Source organism: Vipera ursinii (assembly GCF_947247035.1).
Source record: "Vipera ursinii genome assembly, chromosome: 3".
NCBI lineage: Eukaryota > Metazoa > Chordata > Lepidosauria > Squamata > Viperidae > Vipera > Vipera ursinii.
The window spans coordinates 12,317,364-12,330,272 of NC_139516.1; the positions used below are offsets into that span (position 1 = coordinate 12,317,364).

Below are 12,909 nucleotides of genomic sequence, written 5' to 3' on the forward strand. Positions count from 1 at the left end.
ACATAATTTTTAAACTTTTCATTCTTGGTGGCCACATGATCTATCTATCTATCTATCTATCTATCTATCTATCTATCTATCTATCTATCTATCTATCATCTATCTATGCAAAAAATGTCTCCAAAAGTGGGGGATATTAACTTGGAGACTGAATTGATGTGATTGCCTGTACATGTTCAGATATACTTAATAGGCCCTCTTTATCAATATCTATTTGAATGTTGAAACTAGGTCATCAATTTAAGCCTTATTGAACAGGTTAAGAAATTAAAACAATAATGTGCTTGCATTCATGAAATTAGTGTTGGACGGTGGATAAATTTCCCTGTAGAATTTAACTAAGGATATAAAGTCCATATGAACATACTGCCAGATGTATTACTCGATTCTCCCTTTTCTTTGACCCTCTGATCCACATTCTGTCCACCAAATCATTGCTATTTTTATACTAATCATGGACCTGGAGCACCTATAAGTTGAAGAATTTATATGGATAGGAATACAATAAACTAACTTAGACCAGAATTTATTAGCTCTTGTCATTCCCTGTATCAAGGAATGACAAGATAGACTGAAAATTAATCTAGAAAGATTGCTCTGATTTTTGGATTGGCGATCCAATCTCAAATTTGCCCATATTTTGTCAGAACGTTTTATGCTTTTTAATCTATCTATCATCTATCTAATGTTTGAAGAGGTTTAAAGGAGACAACTGTCAACACTGTAAGTCATTGATGCATGTTAGTCTATCTATGTTGACCATACCTACACCTCAAATATTGCATCCTGTTTTGGGTACCACATAAAAGAGAAATTGAACAAACTGGTTAAGAGAACTAAGATGATCAGCAACTGGAGACTAAACCTTTAATGAGATGGAGTTAAGATGGTTTAGCCCTGAAAAGAAGAGAGTTATAATTGCACTTTGTTGAGTTCCTGAAAGTTCATTATGCACATTAAGACTTCTTTCTTAACTTATTGTTCTAAAGTCTTGGACACAGAAAAGTGGAGACGATTTACGGAAATATATATTATATATTACAAATAAATGTTATAAAACATTTCCTAACAGTAAGAACAGTTCACCTTTAGAACCAATTAACCAGAGGGAGGAAAAGGAGATCTGTTTTGCTTGATATAGTCAAGAGATCAGATTGTTGTAAATCCTGGATTTAATTTGGATTCCTTACTGAGTGGGAACTGAATTCAGTGTTTTCAATGGCCCCTTTTGGGCCAAGATTCTCGTTTCTCTTGTTTAATGCCTTTCAGAGGTATTATGATTTATTCTATAAGAATTCTCCAGCAATACCTGTTCTACTAGGGCAGCAGCTCCCAACCTTTTCTATATCCCGTACCCCTAGAATGCTTCTGATATATTCTCACACCCCTTACAAAAGTTTGAAATAATAAATTATGCATATACACTATAATTTTGAAAGTTCTAAACCCAGGTTTTCACACCCCCTGGAATATTGTCTTGCACCCCTGGTTGGGAACTCCTGTAGTAGGGAATTTGGAAACTGTTCTTCCATTACATCTAGAGGAATCCAGGTATGGGAAGACTTAACCAAAGAATTTCAGACCTACCACTAAGCTACAGTTCTCTCTGACTGCCAGTTGGCAGTCCCTGATCCAAATAATCTAATTCCATCAAAGGCAAATTATATAGTTTTTAGTTAATATAACACAGATCTTTAAATGAGCTCCTTGCTCTTCAACCAGCTATTTTGGAAAAAAAATGTACTATTATAGATGATTTACAACACATTTACTTCCTGGGCAATTTAAAGAAGAGGAATCTTTATAATTATATATGCTTGTTGTTATTTAAATATTTACCAACTTTAAACACCAAAGGGACCATGAAGTTGATCCAAGAGACTCACATTGTTTCAAGCTAATATTCTTTGCAAGTTATTATGCAAATCTCATAAACTTGTATTTTGTCGTTGTAGCTTGGAACACCTCATCCCAAGGCGATGGTTCTCCACATTGAAACAGATAAGTTTTAATAATAAATACTGATGATGAATAAATCAGAAAGTTTGTGCCAAGCTAATGTTCTTGTTGTTCCCAGGATACATTATTAGATAAATAAGGAACTGTTTTCTGTTGCTTTATTTTTCTGGTCTTTTTGTTTTCATTTATTTATTTACTAATCAAATTTGTAGACCAGCCCCTCTCACCAAAAGTGACTCTGGATGGCACACAATAATTAGTTTTCTTGAAATTACTTCTGTCATAAATTATTTCAAGCTATTAGAGTCAATCAACAAATGGTTTTCTCTTTCAGTGTCCCATTACTTTCCCAGAGAGTTAAGATTTAAGTATGGAAATTATGTATTGGCTCAGATCTGTGTGAGAAATTAAACTTTGCCAGGAGATGAAGATAAGACCAGGATGATGGATGTTAAATGTTTAAAGAGAAAAGGCTACAGAATAAGGATACACATTTGTGTTCAGCTGATCCCAGAAAACGTTTTTGACAAAATGAATTAAAATAACTAGGTGAATTAAAGTTGACATCCAATCCAGATAGACTTAGATTGTCCATCTGATTAGCTGCAGAAATGCCTGATAAAGAACCTGAAGATTTATCACACATTTGGATAAATCAGGAGAGACTAAAAATAGTCTCTTCTGATTTTCAAAGAACCCTTTTTTAAAAAAGAGCATGCAGAAAAGCTCTAAATCAGAGGTGTCCAATCCTGGAAACTTTAAGACTTGTGATCTTCAACTCACAGAATTCTCCAGTCAACCATGAATTCTCCAGAGTTCTATAAGTTGAAGTCCACAAGTCTTAAAGTTGTCAAGGCTGGACACCCCACTCCACCTGAAGGATAGTAAAAGATTATAGAGGGTGAGGCTAGCAGCCACACAGTTTAGGTTTAGACTTTTTAGTTTTAGTTTATGGTTTAGGTTTAAGTTTACTCTGAAACCTCCAAGTGCAGCAGAAGGCATAAACTAATAAATGCATATCATTCGTAGCTGCTTTTTCTCAGTATGATGGGGCTAAATAGGTATATTAAGCCTTATGCAATCTTAATAAACCTATGTTACATTGGGGATTTGTAATTGCTGAAAATTGGCAGTCTGGCTATCACATTTTGGCAACACAATTTGAAAATTGGGCCTGTAGTTTGCCCATTCTAGACCAGATGCGGCATTGTCAGCAAAAACAAAAGACAGCTGCACATCTTCTGCTTCCATAACATCTGGCAAAATGCATTTCTAAAATGTGTTAGCATCTTTCTGTATTTTTAATAAAACACTTGAAAATCAAGTATTGAAAGAATTGAAACATATTAAAAACAGTTCCTAATAAAAGCCATGAATAAGAAGACAAAATGAGCACATTAATAGGTAAGAGTAATCCAAGACATTACTAAAGATCTAAACTATACTTAAGATTACATGCAAATTGTACTAAAATATCTTAACATTCAAAACTTATCATTGGAGCAACTTGATATTCTTCCTGTTGTTGTTAGCCGTGTCCGACCCATCGCGACCCTATGGACAATGTTCCTCCAGGACTTCCTGTCCTCTACCATCTTCTGGAGTCCATTTAAGCTCACACCTACTGCTTCAGTGACTCCATCCAGCCACCTCATTCTCTGTTGTCCCCTTCTTCTCTTGCCCTCAATCTTTCCCAGCATTAGGCTCTTCCTTCTCATTAGGTGGCCAAAGTATTTGAGTTTCAACTTTAGGATCTGGCCTTCTAAAGAGCAGTCAGGGTTGATCTCCTCTAGGACTGACTGGTTTGATCGCCTTGCAGTCCAAGGGACTCACAGAAGTCTTCTCCAGCACCATAGCTCAAAGGCCTCAGTTCTTTGGTGCTCGGTCTTTCTTACGGTCCAACTTTCACTGCCATACATTGCAACTGGGAAGACCATAGCCTTGACTATACGGACTTTTGTTGACAGGGTGATGTCTTTGCTTTTTAGTGTGCTGTCTAGATTTGCCATGGCTTTCCTCCCCAGGAGCATGCGTCTTTTAATTTCTTGTCTACAGTCCCCATCTGCAGTGATCTTGGAGCCCAGGAAAATAAAATCTGTCACTACCTCCATTTCTTCCCCATCTCTTTGCCAGGAATTGAGAGGGCCGGATGCCATGATCTTGGTTTTCTTAATGTTTAATTTCAACCCAACTTTTGTACTCTCCCTCTTCACCCGCAACAAGAGGCTTTTTAGTTCTTCTTCACTTTCTGCCATTAGATCAGTGTTTTAAAACAGAGAGGAGACACTAACAGAAGTGAATATCTGTCGCTCGGGGTTGAATTGTGGGGTCCTTGGTGCTCTCTAAGCTTGATGGTTTTCTTTGTTGAAGTTTCATTACTACACTAGGTAACATCATCAGTGCTATAAGGGAGTGGGATTTGCTCTTCTTTTCATAGACTAGTGGTTAGCCCTCTCAGTGTTGGTGAGTGGGTTTTTTGTGGTTCCTTGATTAGGCTGTTGTTTACTGCTAGTTCTTTGTTGGAGTTGGCAGCTCCTTGATTGAGGTATTGTTTTCTTGTTTTGATTTTCTGTCTAGTGTCAGTCTTGATGTTAATATCTGCTCTTTTCCTTTTGGGCTTTTTGATTGTCTCTTTTGAAGATATGTAGATGTTGTTTATCATTATGTGCTTGTTGATGGCCACTTTGTCTGAGTGCCATACCTCCAACAACACCTACTCTCCACAGAGGTTCCTACCCATTCCTATCCCTGAACCACTAGCACCATCCTTCCCTGAAGGGCTGAGAAGGCAAGCTCTTCCTGTCTTTCTTGCTTCCTCCTTTTCCTCCAGGAGACACAGGTGGACCATTTTTCTGCACTCCTCAGTCTGCCTGCAGTCAGATTCAGAAGCCCCTCCAGCTGAAGACAGACTGACATAGCCACTCCAGGATCCTCCATGAAGAGGGAATGTTCACCCTCATCTCCCACCAAAGTAGGAGCAGCCCATGGACCTGGAAAGTTCAAGAAGCCAGACAAAGCTGGCTTGGCCTCCTCCATGACTCAGCAGAACCAGGCAAAAAGGATATCTGCCCCACCAAGGCAATGTAAGAATGATCCAGAATGTAACAAGGGCCCAAACTCAGTCAAATAAGCTCATAAGAGCCCACCCACCCCCTATTGCACCAAGGGATGCCCTGACTTTCCCAGAAAACTTCCCATGAGGTTTCTTACCACCCAAAATCTTAAACGTAGCACCCAAAGAGCTCTTACCCAATGCACTCTTCCTTTTAGATTTATTTATTTATAATTGAATTTCTATACCGCCCTTCTCCCGAAGGACTCAGGGCAGTGTACAGGGCAGTAAAAGCTTTACATACAAAAGTTAAAATAAAATTTAATTAATTAAGCCCTAACAATAAATAATTAAAAATACCCCAAACCCTTAAACCAGGTCGGCCTGTTCAAATAAATAGGTTTTCAGATCCCAGTGGAAAGAGCGAAGGTTGGGAGCCATCCGGAGGTCAACCGGAAGCTGATTCCAGAGGGCAGGCATGCCCACAGAGAATGCTCTCCCCCTGGGAGCCACCAGTTGACACTCCCTGACCGACGGCACCCTGAGGAGGCCCTCTCTGTGGGAGAGCACAGGACGAAGGGAAGATGATGCCAGCAGCAGGTGATCCCGTAAGTAGTCCGGACCCATGCCATTTAGGGCTTTATAGGTAATCACCAGCACCTTGAATCTCACCCAGAGGGCAACTGGAAGCCAATGCAGCTCACGGAGAAGAGGTGTTACATGGGAGTACTGGGAGACCCCCATCACAACTCGCGTGGCCGCATTCTGCACCAGCTGAAGCCTCCGAGTGGTCCTCAAGGGCAGCCCCATGTACAGATCATTGCAGTAGTCTATACGAGAGGTCACGAGTGCATGAGTGACTGTACACAAGGCATCCCGGTCCAGATAGGGTCGCAACTGGTGCACCAGGTGAACCTGGGCAAAAGCCCCCCTGGTCACAGCTCCTACATGGTCTTCCAAACTGAGCTGTGAATCCAGGAGGACACCCAAGGTTAGAGTAACCATGGTATCAGAAAATCAGTTGTTTTAGAAAGTAAGAAGGAGGAGTAAACGCAGCCCAGCAATTTTTGTTGAGAGGCTCACATTGAGCAAAATGCTTCTTAAGGCAGCTAAGCAGAGAACTCCTTTGTTTGCAGTGTCAACAAACCATGCTCGGAATACACTAAATACAATTAGGATAAAATTTATCACAAACTGAACAACAGAAACTCATCTGAAATGTTGGCATTTCCCCCAGGATTCGGGCAGCACATGTCTGACAAGAACATTAAGCTTCTGAAGCACCGGATTTCAAGTGAGTGGGATAGTAGCTGAAATGATAAAGTTAATAAACTTTGTGGGTTGGAGGTGGACTTTGGAAAGAAGAAATGCTTTCCAAATACATTTCTTTTTAAAAAAATAGATATGTTAAACATAAAATATTCCCCCTCCTCCTCCTCCTCTTCTTCATCTTCCTCCTCTTCTTCCTCCTCTTCTTCTTCTTCTTGCCTCCCAGAAGAGTGTGGCACACAATCTCGGTGGCTGGTGGCTTGAGGACATTCTCTCCATCTTTTTAACTTGCCTTTTAACTTTGTTCTTTTATTCTTCACCCTGTTTTTAATTCTATGTCTTCTATATAGTTTTATCATTTGTATCTGTAAACTGCCTAGAATCACTTGGATAATGAGATGGGTGATGTCTAAATTTGATAAATAAATAAATAAAATGTTAAGGGGAAATGTGCACAGAAGCAAGCTATATTAGAAAGGCATTATCTACACCAATCAAGTATATTTATTTATTTTTATCCCCCTCTTTATTATTTTTGAGAGCAGTCAATATAACTAATACTCCTTCTTTCTCCTATTTTCTACACAACAACAATCCTGTGAGGTGAGGTTGGGCTGAGAGAGACTGACTGGCCCAAAGTCATCCATAAGCTGTTTTGAATGTTGTACATGATGGAAAGGCTGCATTTACACTGTATTATTTAATTGATTGAACAATTAATTGAGGTTAATTTGTTGCACACCTCTTGACAGTCGATTGCCTCTTTTTTCCTAGGCTAAACTTTATTTATCTTCATTTGCAATGAAGCAAAGTTTTGTTGCCTGTTTGCTTTAAAAAAATCTCTTTTTTGACTGGGTCCAGTTCTCCTGTAAACTTGAGCTCCCCTCCATCTTTAAGTCATGATGTTCTTCATCTTTTCAGTCAAATGATTTTGAGTTGTGTTAATTAAAGCATCCCAGTGGGATGACAATAACAGTATAGGGAAAATGATTTGTTTCAGCTTCTTATGAGCATTTAAAGTGGGCTACACTTAATTATTCTATGCAGTCTTAGTGTTTGTCAAGGAAACTCTAAGATAAACAAACAGCCCCAGAACTAATTAATCAAATAAATTAATTTCACCCAAGCAACAACCAATTTATTTCAAGACGTCACAGAATGTCTTGCTGATTCAACTTCCTTAAAATGTTCTCCAAAGTCTAAAAAGTTCACATATATTTTGTGCTTAAGGGGGAAAAGAGAGAGAGAAAAAACTCAACATATTTGTTTTCACAGTAAATAATTCAATCTGTAAATGAAAAGTGTAATACAAGGTTCAGAGGAGAAGGTTTTCTTAATTGTTCCTTATTTGAAAAAGGGAAACTATTTGCTGCTTCTTTCCCATAAACCTGTCACATTATATCTGGCTATGCATAGTATGTAATGAGCAACAGTATAGATAATCCTTGACTTACAACTATTCATTTAGTGACCATTCAGAGTTACAACACCATTGAAAAAAGTGACTTCTGATCATCCAAAGGTGCTTTTCCTGAAGGAAACTGGGCTTTCTTTGTTTTTCTTTGAAAACATTTTGCTTCTCATCCAAAAGGTTCTGATTGAAGAACTTCGGGAAAAGCACCTTTGGGACAACCATGACCTGGATGAATAGTATAGAATGACAGAGTTGTAAGGGACCTTGGAGGTCATCTAGTCCAACCCCCTGCTCAGGCAGGAAACCCTATACCATTTCAGGCAAATGGCTGTCCAGTCTCTTCTTAAAAACTTCCAGTGTTGGAGCATTCACCACTTCTGGAGGCAGGTTGTTCCACTGGTTAGTTGTTCTAACTGTCAGGAAGTTTCTCCTTAGTTCTATGTTGCTTCTCTCCTTGACTAGTTTCCATCCGTTGCTTCTTCTCCTGCTTTCAGGTGCTTTGGAGAATAGCTTGGCTCCCTCTTCTTTGTGGCAGCCCCTGAGATATTGGAACACTGCTATCATGTCACCCCTCACTCTTCTCTTCATTAAACTATACATACCCAATTCCAGCAACTGTTCCTTATATGTTTTAGCCTCCAGTCCCCAAATCATCTTTGTTGCTCTTCTCTGTACTCTTTCTAGAGTCTCAACATCAGGATCAGCGCCAAGCGCCAATCAGCTGCAATGTTGCAGCATTTCCAGGGTCTTCTGATTTACATTATTTATTTATTTATTTATTTATTTATTTTAATTCCATTTATATCCCGCCCTTCTCCGAAGACTCAGGGCAGCTTACAAGCTTAGCAGTAGCCTTCATTCTACGTATATGCCTGCTTATTATCATATGCCTGCTTATTATCATATGCTTGGCAACTGATTTATATTTATGACGGTCACAGTGTCCCAGGGCCATGTGAAGTGACCAAAACCTGCTGCAACCACCCAGCAGATGAGGGGAATAAAAACCAAACACCCACCCCACCCCACCCCCGCTGCCAATCCTCAACAGAAATGCTCACAACAATGAAAACCTCGGACAGGAGGAAGAGGGCCGCCGGGCGGGCAGGCAGGTGTCTTGCTCGGCTGTGGCTTGGGGGGCACTTTTTTCAGTGCCATTGTAACTTTGAACAGTCACTAAGCGAACTGTTGTAAGTTGAGGACTACCTGTACTTCATCACTTTTTTCCTTTTTTTTTTTTGTTCATCAAGTTTTTGACACCTTGCTAGGCGACTGGTAGTACTCGGATGTTGTCATATCCTAAAAGGGGTACAATGGGTGAAAAGGTTGAAAAGCCCTGTGCTATATACCATCTTTGAGAATTCTACATTCCATACCACTGACTTTTTCTTCCCTCTTCCAATTATCAGTCAATTATTGTTTTGCCCACTGAACAATTTCAGTCTTCTTAGGAGATTTTGGTGCACCACCTATCCATATAAATTTCCTATCACCCAACTAACTTTTTGGATATCTGCAAAAGTGTCACAGTTAAGTCTGCTTTTACTTCATTTTTTCTGCTGGATGATACTCCTTTGGGAACACCACGTTCTGCACACCATAGTGTCAGTATTGGTGGATAATGTGACATCAAGTCAGTGTTGACTCTTAGAGACTACAGTAGATGGAATTTATCCAAGATAATCTGTCCTTAAACCTGATCCTTCAGGATTTATGATGCTGTGTCAAGCCCATCCCCCTTTCTGCTAGTTAACTTCTCTTTCCTTCTGCCTTCTCCAGCAGACTACTTAAAAGAGTTCTGTTTTCAAATAATGCATCGAGGTTTTTGATAATTTAAACCAGGTCATTTATGTCTCAAGTGAGAATTCTGTATTGATTCACAAATTGTTCTGTGGTCTACTTGAAAAAAATCAATTCAGAGTAATCCAAACTATTAATATGTGTTATCAGTGGTGGGAATCCAAAAGGGGAACAACCAGTTCTCTGTGTAGATGCCACTTCCAGAAGTCCATTCTGGGCCTGGGCAACAAAAGAATTAGCTAACGGTTCCGCTGAACTGGTACGAATTGGCTGAATCCTACCACAGTGTGTTATGCATCCTGCACAGCTGCCTTGTACCACTAGGGAAGCGGGTACCATTCGTGCAATCTCTCGGAAAGGTGTGACTTTCCAAATTGCAAACATTCCAAATTTGGGAAATTTCACCTTCTGAGAGATTGCACAAAGGTGACCACAACTGCAGGAAAGCTGCTCATCTCATCAGCTGGGCACTTTTTTGGAAAGGGGATTTTCAGAATAGGTAAGCGGAGAAAGATGTGACAGGGTGGGGAGGAAGGCCAAGGCTGTGGGACCCAGCAGGACAGGAAGCAGGCCCAAGTCCTGCAGGGAACCAGCCAGGCAGGAAGTAGCCCCAAGGGACCTAGCAGGGCACTATGGTAGGGCAAGATAGGCAGCTGGGAACATTTGAAGCATCCTTGTGGTCCGTTTTAAGGATGGGCAGCTAAATTGTCATCATGTGACTGTGGGGGGGGGGGGGACTGCGTTGCAGCAGCCATAATTTTGGGTAGAGGTTGTAAGTCCTTTCAGCACCATCATAATTTTGAAAGGTTGCTAAATGAATGGCTGTAAGTTTTATTTTTATTTTTTTTTATTTTAATTCCATTTATAAGTTGAGGATTACCTGTATTTAAATTTTATTTATTTAAATTATTTCATAGTGTTTATATGTCTGCCCCTCTCAGACATATACAGGGAGATGAACCAAAAAAGAGACTTTTTTTTCCAGTCACAGTCAAGATTTGGTTGCTACACCACAAGTCACTAACTATGTTATTGTGCAAGCATAGCAAATTATTATTGTTGTTGTTGTTGTTAACAATAATAAAAGTTGGAAGGGACTTTGCAACTTATCTAGTCCAATCCCCTGCTCAGTCAGGAAACCCTATACCAGATATGTCAAATTCAGGAGAGCAACGTATCAGGAGAGTTTTGCCATTGCCAGCAATGGGGTAGGCGCAGCTTCCTCATGATGCATCCAGCCCGTGGGCCGGCAGTTTGACACCCCTGCCCTATACCATTTTAGACAAATGTCTGTCCAGTCTCTTCTTAAAAGCTTCCAGTGTTGGAGCATTTACAGCTTCTGGAGGCAGGTTGTTCCACTGATTTAATTGTTCTGTCAGGAAGTTTCTCCTTAGTTCTAGGTTGCTTCTCTCTTTGATTAGTTTCCATCCGTTGCTTCTTGTCCTGCCTTCAGGTGCTTTGGAGAATAGCTTGACTCCCTCTTCTTTGTGGCAGCCCCTGAGATATTGGAACACTGTTATCGTGTCACACCTCGTCCTTCATGAAATTCATGAAATCAAAGTTCATGTACAGAAGTTCAATAAGCAGATCTGATAATCTAACTTGCTTTAAAATAGCCTCTCCATTTTATGATTTTAGTGGAAAGACAAATTTGGTTATTTATATTTGGTTTATACAATTACTAAGGCTCTCCCCAAAAGCCTATGTGAAGGCAGATGGACACCAAATGTCTATCAGCTTGCAGCTTAGAATGTATTAAACAATTTAGATGGCATAATGGTGTAGATACTCTCCTTGATTTAATTATGGAAAGGCAAAACCAGATCTAAAGGAGTGATTAAAACTTGCTACAAAGGATAGTAGAGCAGGGGTTGCGGGTTCTACATTATCTGTAGACAGATATCTAGCAGAACAAATATAATCTCTTGTCTAGACAGAAGCATGAGCTGGAAAATGGGACTGTTTTTTCCCCAAGTCACCATCAAAGTTTGGATGCTAGAACACACAACACTAATTATGAGTATTGCGCAGGCTTATAGCAATCCATAAAATCAGGGTTCGTTTACAAATGCCCAATAAAGAGATTCAGTCACCTGAGTGCCTTTAGAATAGCACCTCTGTTTATGAGGACACAATCCAGGTCAAGGTGAGTTTTAAACTGATGCTTGATTTAGATGTGTCACTACCCGGGGAGCATAACTTTGTAAAAAATTCCCTGTGATACCCCTTCAGTTCAATCTTCATGGATCCTGGGCAGGCTCATACTTAGCAGGTTGGCTGTGCATCTGTCCAGGTACAGATAGCTGGCACTCTGACTAATTCTGTTCATATCGAAGCAACAATACAGGCATTGCATTCAAATTAGGCAATAGAACTCTCTTCCGTGGAGACATCCTTTGCTTATGCCCAGCATGACAGTCTCAAAACAGGATAAAAGCACAAGCTGAGAATAAACGTCTCTCCTCTTTCAAATTTCATTTTACAGCAATTCACAACGCAGTACGACCTGAGGCCCCCAGATTTGTCCCTGCGATTTGTTCAGCCTTGCCTAACAGGTGTGAAAACCCAGCAGCAAAATATACATCGTCGGCGACGTGAAATCTGCACTCTCCTTTTGTTGTACAAATTTAGCCCACAAAAAAAAAATCGTCACCTCTAAGAGGGGGCAGTGCACCTATTTGGAGTAACTCCCAACTCTTGCCCCCCCATTCAATAAAGTTTTTTTTTAAAAAAATATAACCACATCACCCTCCGAGTTTTCTCCTTTTAAAGACACAGCAATCCTAGAACTTTACCATACTCACATCTAATCATGTAATCTGCTATCTGTTTTTAATGCCAACTCCCCGTGAGGTTGCTTTCATCTCATCCCCTGCAGATGAGAAAGAGAAGCCTAGGTCTGTCTTATTCCAGCTGTGTCAAGGTGAATAAAATCAGCTTCTGTCATCCATTGCCTTGAAGAAAAGTTGAGTGGCTGGCCATAAGTGGAAACAGAGGCTAGAGGAAAAAGTATAGGGATTGACAATGGGGATAATCAATTTCAGAAAACCCTCTATTCCACAACAGGCGAAGGCTCCATAATGATGGTGGTGGTGGTGGTGGTGGTGGTGGTGGTGATGATGATGGAAGGGGCCTTGGAGGTCTTCTAGCCCAACCCCCTGCTCAGGCAAGAAACCCTATACCATTTCAGACAAATGGTTGCCCAGTCTCTTCTTAAAAACTTCCAGTGTTGGAGCATTCGCCACTTCTGGAAGCAACTCGTTCCACTGATGAATTGTCCTCACTGTTAGGAAATTTGTCCTTAGTTCTGAGTTGTTTCTCTCCTTGTTTAGTTTCCATCCATTGTTTCTTGTCTTGCCTTCTGGTGCTTTGGAAAATAGGTTGACCCCCTTTTTTGTGGTAGCCCTTCAAATAT

The 12,909-nt window shown here is 40.2% G+C and overlaps 1 protein-coding gene across 1 annotated transcript in view; it reads right to left on the minus strand.

Moving 5' to 3' along the window:
* Window positions 1-8,668: 8,668 nt before the first annotated feature.
* TUBB1 (tubulin beta 1 class VI) overlaps window positions 8,669-12,909 on the minus strand; it is a 917,325-nt gene continuing 913,084 nt past the window's right edge. Inside the window, exon 4 of the transcript XR_014492272.1 lies at window positions 8,669-8,913. The gene's annotated coding sequence lies outside the window, so the exon portion shown is untranslated. The remainder of the gene's footprint in view (window positions 8,914-12,909) is intronic.